The following is a 12,117-nucleotide window of genomic DNA, read 5'->3' on the forward strand; positions in this document are numbered from 1 at the left end:
GTTATAGCACCACATGATTCACGACAATCTATCACGGCCTTGATATCAGAGCAGGGGGGTGCTTCTGTTTATTGCTAAAACAACTTAATATTATACGATATCAACATAATGCCTCATTGGTCCAGTAAAAAGCTAAAACATACAATTAACGAATCAATGGCCACGAACTCTTCCTAATTTGTCGCTCCATGATTTCAGGTTTTTCATACCGTTTCTTGGGTTCAAAAGGCAACGTCTACGACTGCTGGCGAAACCGAGATGTCGGAAAGAGTCGACGCGGTGCAAAACCTGAGAAAAAGGGGAGACACTACCTGCTCCGCAAAGCCTCAGAACTAACTCGCAATTCATTTGTCAATAATGACTCAAGGTCTTCGCTAATACTAATGCTTTGCATTAATCGTTACAAGGTTCAATAACGCGGTGGGCTGTGCGCAACACGGGTGGAAAAAGAAGAACGGGCTCTCCTTGCAGAGCGAGACCCACTCGTAGTGTGGCAAAGAGAGGCTAGGACGAGGAAGAAGTTGGCAGGCGGGGAAGAGGGTTGAGAGAGACTAGAGCCTACGCAGAGGGGGAGCGGGGATAATAACCGAGATTAATGTATGAATTATTGACTACTTCCTGAGGGGCTTTGAAGAGCATTGCATTCCGTGTGGCTGCCCCGGGAAAAGAGCGAGCGGGAGGGGGTGGGTGGGCTGCGAAAGATACACACAGGAGGGAGAGAGAGAGAGCGGGGTTGGAAAGTCGAAAATCATGGAGTTTTGAGTGTCACAAGTGTGCAGCAGCAAAGAGGCGCCCCCTTGTGGTGTGCGCACGCAGAGTCGAGTGGAGGGTGCTCGGGAAGATTGAAAGGGAATGAAACGAGCGTAAATAACCGAATAATTTGCCGCGTAATTAGATTGGTGGGTTGGAGAAAAAGGCGAGATTTCGGAGAGGAGAGTGCGGAGGGGAGGGATTGAGCTTGTTTGCACGAAGGTTATTCAAGAAGGGGTTTCGGGGGAAGTATTGCAATGGAGACACGGAAAAAGGAAGTAACTCTTCGTTCCCTTTTTCAACTCCAGGTTAAGAAGCTCCTGGTTCTCATCCTCGGGAGGCTGATATCGACCCATCTGCACGACAGGATACAGACATTAACGGGGACCGATGGAGCGCAGAGGGCACTGTGTAGATCGATGTTAAAGTCCTCGATTATGTACGCCTGCATAATCGAAGCCTGAAAATATATGCCGTTCTTGGGTTATCATTGTTCTGAAAGTAATTTGGTCACTTGGTGCCGTAAAATGTACGAGTATTTCGCCAACTACCGCATGGACCGATTAAATGAATTTTCTCGAAAATAAATAATTAGTAACAGTAGCAAAAAAGCAAGAACAGATGCTGCCTCACTTTTGTAAGACTCGTTAAAAACTTTAAAGCCATTCAGCAGACGGAATGACATCAAAATTTAGCAAAAATTTGAAAAAGAAAAATATCTCAGCTGTTAGAATATCGCCACCTAGCAGACGAGCAAATCTCGCACACAAAAAATCAGTCCTGACTGCCATGCGCTCTTCTTTTCGCCGGTCACGGGGCCCGACGCTGAAGGGATTATAAGGTGATGAAAACAGGAGTGGAACTAGAGAAATAACGAACCAAGGTAGAGAAACACTCGAAAGATCGCGGCAAAAGAAGAGATCAAGAGCATCCTGTAAACAAATAAGGGTTTTCCCTTGGGGATCCATTAATACGGGGAAGGTGGGCGACTTTGTAAAGCGAGAAGGGAAAAAGAGTGGGAAGACACAGAAAGGGAGCTGAAAGACGCAAAGAGAAAATGGATTGGAGCGGAATGGAATGCGAAAGAGGGTAGTGGGAGAAGGAATGAGGAATTTGAGTGGGAAGAATGCGGAGAGAGAGAGAGAGAGAGGCACAGTTGCCAGCCGAGAGAAGAGATTACGAACCAATCTTGCGGATGTCTCAAACCTACGGTGTCGCGGGAGCGGGGTGAGACTAGCCGCGAAAGGATTCAGCCTCCAGGACCCAAACGCACACATACACACACACAGGCGAGCAGGTGAAACCCCGACTCAAAAAGGGAGGGCCTCCTCCCGCTTCTTCGGAACTCTCGACACGCGATCGGCAAAATCTCCTAGTCAAAGGGCAAATCTCACCAGACCACAAACCTACGCAGCTCCGCTGTTAAGGTTTCTTCAGTCATTTGAGCGTGAGAACTTCCAAGCTCTCTGTGGTGGAACTTCTCGCGGATCAACGCCAAGACATCGAGACAATTTTACTCCTATGACTGCGCTGCATGAGTCTCAAGGCATAAATGTTAACGGGAAAGTTTTCACTCGATTCCAATTCTCGTTGTCTATCATTCAAACGTAGGTTACCACTTCATTCACTCTGACACTTAATTTTGACCTAATTAAAACGAATAAATAGTGAAGTAATTATTCGCGTAAGGAAAAAAATCACACACATCCGTAACATTGACAGCGTTCAAAATGAAAAAATAACGAGAATGAAATACACGATAACATTTTAAATTAGTTAACCTTAATTATATATAGGTAAGTAGGTACACAGTACGCATGTATTTTTAGATATGGGGATACGGTACAGACATTCGATACATACGCAAGGAAAACAATTGAGGGTAGATAATTAAGGTGGGATATACATCAGTATTTACCGAGGGAAGTGACAGAAAAAGATGCGTGCTTGCAGATGAGTATGCACCTGTATTTCCGTCGAAAACTAAGGTAGCCGGTAAGCCACATCTAATCATTATAATGAAATTCTTCATTACAAGATTAGTTACTCTATGCACTGATGGACCGTATTCGACAGAAAAAATGAGTTAATGAAAGACTGACGGAACACAGGCAAATAATACCAGCGGTAAGGATTGTGCAGATTGATAAAGTACGCCATAAGCGCAAGTGGTGGCGATCGAAGTGGTGGGTGAGTGGGTGCATGAGCCGTCTTGAGGCAAGACGCCAGAGTAGCTGCCACCTAAAATTAACCCGCGGGAGGGTTGCTAGAGTCTTCCTGATTAAGTTACCGCGAAGTAGCGAGGAAAGGGCGCACAGCATAAGGGAGGCGATCGAAGATGAGGGTAACTCTCCCGAGGAGGAGGCGAGAGAGGGAGGGAATGGAATGTCTGAGCGAGGTGGTGGCGGGTGGGGGGGGGGGGGGGGGTTGTTTTTAAAGGGTTTAGATGAACGTCTTCCGAGAGTGAGTGAGATCAAAGCGGCATTTGACGGGAGCCTCCCTCGAGCGAGCTCGCATGAAAATGTGGAAAGACGATGTATCAGGAGAGGAGATATTCTCAGCCTAGCCAAAAAAACGGTCGCTGAATAGTGAAGAGTTAATTTTATCGTTAGTCTTGCGCTATTTACGGGAGACTTGGCGTTTCTAGGTAGTTTTCCCCATCAAATACGCGGATACCTCAGAATTCATGACACCTAATTCAGCCCCACTGCAAGTTTGCGTTTTTTCCTGCTCCCATATTTAATATTCGTCACCATTTCAATCCAACCATTCATTACCATACGCAGTATATATTTGTTTAAACTTCTCCACATACTGTACTCTTTCGATACAGAGGTTTAATTTTATAGGTCACTTGAACGATTCAACGTCAAATTATTCCATATTTTTTCGTTAATCAGCTGCCATTGTCCCCATGGATCTATTTACTCATACCTCCCGCCGTCCAACATGTTCACGCCTCAAAATCCTTGATCTCAGTGCTGGGAGTTAACGCTATGCCTTTGTGACAATGTGAGATCACGATAAATATTAAGAATAAAATGTAAATCAAAGTAAACTTTTTCTCCATTTGAGAAGCATTTTCCTCATCCAAGAGGAAAAAAACACAGAAGATATGTATATCATGACAACGTATCATAAACAGAATCTCTCAACTCATTTCTTGAATTTTTTCCACTCACTCTTAACTAAAAATGACAGCAGCAAGCCAAATATAATTAGCTTCAGTCCTTCCTCTGTGGCTCTTTTGCATAGGTTTGTCATCGCACACCCATGAAATTAGCAGCAGGGCAAAGGAAAGGGCAAAAAGACGTTGTAAAAAAAAGGATACAATGTTTTGACTTGGCTCAAAAATGTCCATAACATAATATTCAGATGATTTCGAACCATTGTTTATGGTTAAAAAGTTATCACACTATCAAATCACCAGTTCTGCATGCTAAAGGGCTAGAGGAGATAAAATACCAGCCATCGGAAAATACTGCTAATCTCAAAAGAGTAATCGGACAATAACTGCCAGTAAATTCCACCCCGGAGGGCCTTAGTGATTCACACACACATTACCTGTAGAGGCAAGAGCCAATCGAGCCTGTACAAAGTCTCTCGTAAGGTTTCCGTGGCTTATGAAGATGTACTTTCGCCCCTTCTGCAGTCCGATTAAGTGATTCGAGAAGCGGCTTGTTTGGAGGGTGCGAGGTTAGACGGCGGGCGAACGTACATAATCGATGAAAGAACTGGAGAAAACACGATTGAAGCGCACACGATCCACACTAATGGACGGGGAGTGAATTAGTATCCACCCGCCCTCCGTGTCCTCCACCGTCAAGAGGACTGACTCCCTCTCTGTGGGGACTCGATGTGTTTCCCGTGAGGAACCACACAAAGGGAGGGAGGCTGATAAATTATTCGCGGGCCGAATGAAATGGCAGCCGGCGAGGAGACGGCGGCGGAGTCTGATGAGTGACATGTCTTTCCGCACGCGTGCCCCCCGTTTGCCTAAGGGACGGGGCTGAGTCGGGGGGAGGGAGGGCGCGCTTCGGAGTGATGGATCCCACTGTCGCGTCAGGCGACTATCACGCGAATCGCGAGGGCTTCCTCCAAGGGGAGGGTGAGGCGGTGTGGGAGATTCGCGATTGGGATGGAAAAATGCGTGTGATCGATAAAAAAATGTGTCTTCACACAAGTAATAAGGTAAATGAACATGTAGCTATTTCGGTGAAACACTACCTGGGAAGCATTACCTGGAAGCAGTACCTGGAAAAGATGATATCGAGAAATAAGCGGTGGTATATGTATTGATGTTAGGTTCCCTTCGTTCAGCGAATAACGTTTGAGAGAATAAATTAACTCTTCTTCTTCCTTCCAGGATTAGGCTATAAGCCTGTTCCGGCTCCGCATTATCATCTTTTTCTTGGTCTCCCAACACTTCTCTTGCCATTGGCTGATATTCCATTGCTTGTTTCGTAATTATTTCATTTGGCATTCGAAGTATATGTTCCTTCCATCCGCGTTTGCATTCTTATAATTTATCAGTAACTGCCTGGACAGTGGACACCCAATTCAAATAAAATACTTGTAATGGTAATTGAATGACATGCCTAGGCACCCGAAGAAGGCCCTCCAACAATGCTATCTATCTAAAAATCCCTATATGAATAAACTAATGAGAACTCCGTATACTACCGTGCAGTTGAATATTCAAAACGCAGTATTTAGCAGCAGATGAAACCTGAGTAGCCATCCTTTAGGACTTACGTGCAGGCAACGATTGGTGAAAACTTATTTTCTTCGCACTAATGCCAATCGAAAAAAATTAATTTTCCAATGCTAAGCACGGGGAGGAGTAGAAGACCAAACTGAGAAACAAAATGACTCAATGCAATTATGAACGAGTCATTAGAAGGAAGTGAAAATAAAAATCTCATTCACTATCATGGGGTTAGAGGACAATTGATTGGACGGAGGAAGGGTTCGGTTTACAGGCAAAGTTCCGCGTCTGCTCAAGCAATTAATGCAGCATCACACTATTGCCAAATTGCTAATTAGCTAAGGAAAACGACTGCCATTCGACCGCCTCTCTCCATGAAATTACTTGATGCCAACGGAATGCACTAATTCTACAGACGTCACGCCCTCTCCTTCACTTCTGGCGTCCTGGCCGATAGTGGCAGGAGCCTAATTCAAGTGAGCGAAGGGAAAGCGCGCTCGGAGAACATGAGGGTCACAGAACCTAAGGAGGAACTCCAAACAGAGAAAAAATAAGACGATAAAGATTTTGATGAAGTGAAGAATAATGCTTTAAATAAGATTACCGCATACTGAGAGAGGCGCATTTACTGCGATAGCTTCACGTTAATTGATAGCGTTTTCCTGCATGGATACAAATAAGCTACACTGAAAATTTCGAACCTTGCCGTGACCCTCGTCAAGGTATCACCAAATATCCCGACTGCCTGCTCCATGACCAGCAATCTGATACCCAAATATTATGGTTTTTGGGTTAACCAGAGGAGGCAAAAAGGAAAATGTAGGATGCACTTCGGTTATCCTTAAGAAATGCCGCATGTATTCAAATATAATGAAAAAACATCCAGATATCAAATTAAATAATAAATATGAAGCGCTAACGAGATGATACCTCCAATAATCTCAGAAAAAGTATTAGGTATCTGAATTTCCCAAAAGACAGTATCAGTTCCACAAAAATGCTTAGGGTAGTGAGAGGCACATATGAATCCTTGAGTATCATTGTAGGCGCAAAATTTTACAATCACAGGTAGAAAGGGCAAAAAAATGAAAGAGGCGTAGAAAACTACCTTAGCCGAAGAATTCTGGATTAGACTATAAGATATTGAATTTTGCTCATGCGATGTTTTCTCCTTTCTATAATAAGTGGATAAATAAATATAAGGTAATCATATCATTCTTGCACGAAATTATTTTCATCCAAGCAAAACTCCTAATTATTTCGTCAAAATAAGGGAAGCATAGAGAAATAATTTATTTAAAATCATCCTTCACTGAGCAGTAAGTGAAGTTTTTACATTTAAATGCCAAAGCAAGGAATTTACCAAAAGCTATCTCCATCATGTGAATGAAACAGAAATATAAAAACCAATAACCGAAAAGGGATTAAAAGGGATTGGAAAACGATACACAATTCCAGACAAACCGATACAGATGTTATCATCTTCCAAAAAGGAATAAATTCAGTTCATCAGCCAAGCCAATCAAGAGTTTTCCGCACTGAACTCGATCACAAGGGTTTATCCTGGAACAAAACAGCACCCAAAGAAATGCCCATTTTGATCACGGCAGAAAATACGTTACTCCGTCATGAAGAAAATATTCAACACATGGAAGCAATATCAAGTTTTTATCGGAAGCTTAATCTAACGGCATTCCAAAAAATAGCCATAAATAAAGGGATTGTTGAAGAGGAAGAATTTTTCTCAGACGTCCCTAATGATTAAATAACGAGTTTTCCAGGCATTTTCAGCCAAAATAGGAAGTGGAGAACTTCCACATTGCCCGTTTTTATGCGTCCAATGCTCTACTAAACCCGTATTCAACGATTAAATGGAAGAACGAGCAATGAAGGAAAGCAGCCTTCTAAACCGAACGAAAAACTCCGCAGCCGTCATAAAAGGTAGTTTACTGGTTCCGTATCACGACCAAGAAAGAAAAGAATTAAAGAGGAGAATCAAAGATGCACGGGGATTGCAAGTCCCAAATCACGCACAGATTCAACCACAAAAACTGAAATTTTCACGCACACATTCCACGAATCACCGGGCAAGGAAAATATGATATCTTTCCTGGTGGCCTAGTTAGATTCGGTTACACACAGTAATTTCGCAAAGCCACATGGGCGCTAATGACTTTGGTTAAATGCAAACGGTGCAGCACATAGTTCAATGAGATGGAGGAAGATACCAAGAGATATGACAATTACGGAAATTAGAGATAGCGGGTAACCGGTAAGAATTATGAAAACAACTTTGGATAAACATACTTGTCAAGTTAGACGAGTTGCGAGATGTTTCAAATAACGATAAATAAATTTACATATACCCATCTCTGAATATTGCCATGAAAGTACCACTGCTAAAAAATATCTGGCAGAGGACATAAACGTCATGCACCTGAAAACACAAGAAGAACTTCGTAGAGGAAATGCGTAAATGATATATTTTATCTAATTATCTCGATCCATTGCAGAGATAGAAAATAGATGGATAAAGTTCTTGGAGTAATCGTGTAGCAACCATGCAGGCTTTCAGGTAATCTCGGGGTCCAACAGGGAAATGGCTATGTTTATTGTCACTGCGGGCCTCTGTCAACCATGGAAACAAGGAAACGCCCGAGTGGTCGCCTAGGGGAGGGAAGGGATGGAGCTGACGCTATGAGTAGCCTAAGGACTAGGATACTCCCAAGGGACAACGACTAGTACCACACTACAGTTTACTCACGTTTCAGTATCGCTTCATCGGATGGGAGAAAATAAATGAATGTCAGGCAGAGAGAATTCTCCGTGAATATTTTTTCTAAGAACTAGCATGCACTATTCTCATTACAGCATTAAAGTAACTGTAATTATTATAGGAAATTCAATTTTTCAGCAAAAAGCACTTTAAATAAAAAGCGAATGACACAATAACCAACAGCCATTAAAGTGCCACAAAATAATTCATAATTATCACAGGAAATCTGTCTGCTGAAGAACTTCGCCGAACAAATATCCCATCTAATATATGCTATCTAATTAGCACGGCCAATTGAAAACATAGGGAGAGAGAAAAAGTTCTTGTGGTAATCGTGGCGCAAACGAGGACACGAGGGAATCCCGGGGTCAAAGAGGAAAATGGCTTTGTTTGTGGTCACCCCGGGCCTCTGTCGTCCATGGAGACAAGGAAACTTCCGCGTGATCGCCTCGGGTAGGGAAAGGATTGAGACGACGCCAAATAAAATGGCTAACATCAAACTCGAAGAATAAAACATTAATCGACACAAGAAAAAAATAGAGAAACAATTTAAGCACGCCATTAATTAGCTTACGTTGCAGAAGGCATCTCGAAATCGCAATACGGTCAACAAAGTCTACAGAACACGTAAAATAACTGTGATAGGACAAAAAAAGAGTTGAAAGCAGACAGTATACGATGAATTAAAGACTCTTCCAAATTCAAATAAAATGGATCAAACCGACTCCCAAAGTAAGTAGCTTAATTCATTTTTAATGCAGAAACAATTAACAAAGAAAAACAGGTGGGATTCCTTCTAATGATTTCATTAAGCCGATTTCTTAGTCCTGTGAATTAAAAAAAAGAAAATCCATTCCCTGGGATTTCATTCCGAAACGCAATTCAGCCATACGCCTCATACGGCCGCGTGGAATGTTTAACTGTCAGAGAGGATTCCTCAAAAACCGTCTCGCATTCCTAGCGATAGCACTTCTCGCATGCGAGCGAACGTTCTTCGCGCGCTCTCCACCAGCAGCTTGAGGTCATTCAAAAGACGGACACAGGAGAGCAAATGACCACGAAAAACTCCACTCGTACTCAATCCCCCACTCTTATATACCCCCACCAACACAACCGCTCATTTTCGCTATCGTTCCCAGAGAGCATCCTTCTACGCCTGGGTTCCTCGTCGTAACCATAACAACCGGAGTCAACGAACATTCCTTTGCGAAAACACACCATAAGCCTCCAACTTCCAAGTCATCGCAATAGCCTTCAAAAATCCACGCATACTAGCCCGTTTAGGGCCAATGGTACAGCTGGAACACGCAGACCGAGCGAGCTGATGGCGCAAAATCGTGAAATCTATCTCAACAATGGATGACGTTATCTCACGTGGGAATACTTATGGAGAAAAAATTTTGAACAGTAAGAATAACGTAAAATTCTTATCGGTAAGGAGCGAATTAATATCAGTGGAGAAAAAAAGAATAAGAACAAATAAGGGACATATGACAATTTATACATAAGTCAAAGCTTGTAAAAATATTTATTATCCAAGTCAAACGCTTCACCTAAATTGCATCATTAATGATTTATTTCCAATCTTATTAGGGTTATTTCACTAAAATACGGGCAAGTAAATCTCTTTCACAATTATTTAAGTCATGTACACACGGATTACACACCGGAAAATACTTTCTTTCCCAGCTCATCACTAGACACGAAGACCACCCAACCCTAGGCTCCCCTTAATGTTTCAAATGACTGCTTAAAAACGATTTGTCTGGGAAATTGACATCACTGCACGCGGAAACCTCAATGCCTGCATATCCACCTTGACAATTCGCGGCAGCAGAGCTGAGTTATCCTCTTCATGGCCCTGCTAATATCCTGTCATCCATCCCGATCCTACTCTTCCATCGCTCCATCCGATCGTCCTACGCCCCATGCCAACCGTTTCCTGGCTACGCATCACCCCACCTCCGCATAGCCGCCCCTTCACACATCACCACTCCCCGCTGCATCCTTTATTTTGCGTGCGTCCGTCAGCGCGGAGGTGCGGGAATGATGCCAAGTTTTTAGCCGCCTCTCCGGGGACCCGCCCTTATGCCCATGCTCTATTTTCCCTTCCTCCCCATTTGACCTCGTCCCTCCAGGCACCGTCAAAAGAGGCGCCGTTCGCCTGGGGCGCGCAGGAGGGCGCCATCGTCGCCGTCGGCAGCGGGTGAGGGATGTCCCGCCGAGGGAAGATGAGAGGAGAATGGTGGTTGGAGGAGAGAAAGATCCTCCCTGGAATAAGAATAAGCTCAGAGGATAAGTGACACAGCTTCACAAAACAATACGAAAGAGTACGTGAAGCATCAAGAGGCGGTTGACAGGACTCGTGAACAACACTCAGATACGAATAATATGAACCAGAAATTTTGAGAATGAAATATAATCCACTCCTCTGACGATGATCAAGTAATTAATTTTCGGAAGCAATAGAGGGCCCTCTCATATCTCGATCGGCCTTGTCTTAGCGATTCCTTCAATCTGTAGCAGTCTAGTCTACATTCCTCTACGAGATCAACGGACAAGATGAAGAGAAACGTAATCCATCTTAAGAAGATGCGAGAAGCTAATTGTTTGAAGCCTTCACGAGGACGAAGCCATTACTCATCCTTCACATAAAAAAATATCGATAACTTTGTTGCACGCCAACTATTCAGCACTATAAACAGTAAGGAATCACGGCCCCTACACCTATGGGTTGAGTATAACCAAAGGCCCACAAAAGTTATGCAGAATTTCGCCGTGCTCCAGTGCACGGACAACACATCGTGAGCGGATGGATCCAACGCAATCGACTAAATGGAACAACTCCAACGGAATCGGAGATTCCCTTTTTTCGGCCCTCGTTCTCCCCAACAAATCTCAATCCCCTCCTACTCAGCTCAATACCGGCCATTAATATCACTCTGGGAAACTGCATCGATGGGCTACGTGTTGTTTCGGCAAAAACGACAGACGGCAAACGCCCGGATCAGGTCCAGCGGGCGAAGACGCCTTCCAGGGGTCGAGAAATATTTGTCAGCACACGTATACAAGGGTCCCTTCCATTGCGCCCCTACTTCTCGGAGAATAACCTGGACCGGTTCCAATGAGAAAGCAGGGCACGTTAGTAACTTTATATTTATATGAATTAAGTCTCGGGCCTTGAGAGAGAAGAGGAGCAGGGGTTGGGGGTTGTTGGCTCTTGGCACGGCACGAGGAATGATGGGCCCCAACAAATATCAGTCCTTGAATGGGAATTAATAACGAGGAAGGAGAGAAGTGGTCGTCGACGTAAAAACAAGCATAAATCAATTGAATGTATGCTACTCTTCGCGGACTGGGAGGGTGGATGTGAAAAAGGAGAGAGCGTTGTGTGACGGGGGAAAGAGCAAAGAGAAGGAGGCAGTCGTGAGGGTTTGGCGGTGGAAAGGGATGTATGCAAGGGTGTAAGGGGAGGCAGAAAGGAAGGATTCACAAGAGAGCGTAATTGAAAGGGAGGAATGGCGGGGGGAGGAGGGTCCTGGGACGATGGCTTCCTCCTCCGCGGCGAAGGGAGAGACGTGTTGATTTCGTGGAGACCGCAGTCCCGGCGGCCCGCCCGCGCTAAAGAGCGGCAAAGGGAATGGGGAAACAAAAGTGGCAAAGGGGGAGGGGGTCGGGGAGAGAGAAGATGAATTTGGATGCCCGGAGAAGGTGAAGTGTAAGTGCGTGCTCCTCTAATGAACACGGGACGGCAAAAACGGGACGCCGATCCCAGGATTCAATTTTTGATAGATGGTGAGGAATGGCGCACACACGAGTCTGCATATACAGTTTACGCGCTGGCACGAAACGGATCTCTTTCGCGTAGACTGCTATCGACACA

This window comes from Ischnura elegans, chromosome 3, assembly GCF_921293095.1.
Source record: "Ischnura elegans chromosome 3, ioIscEleg1.1, whole genome shotgun sequence".
Lineage (NCBI taxonomy): Eukaryota > Metazoa > Arthropoda > Insecta > Odonata > Coenagrionidae > Ischnura > Ischnura elegans.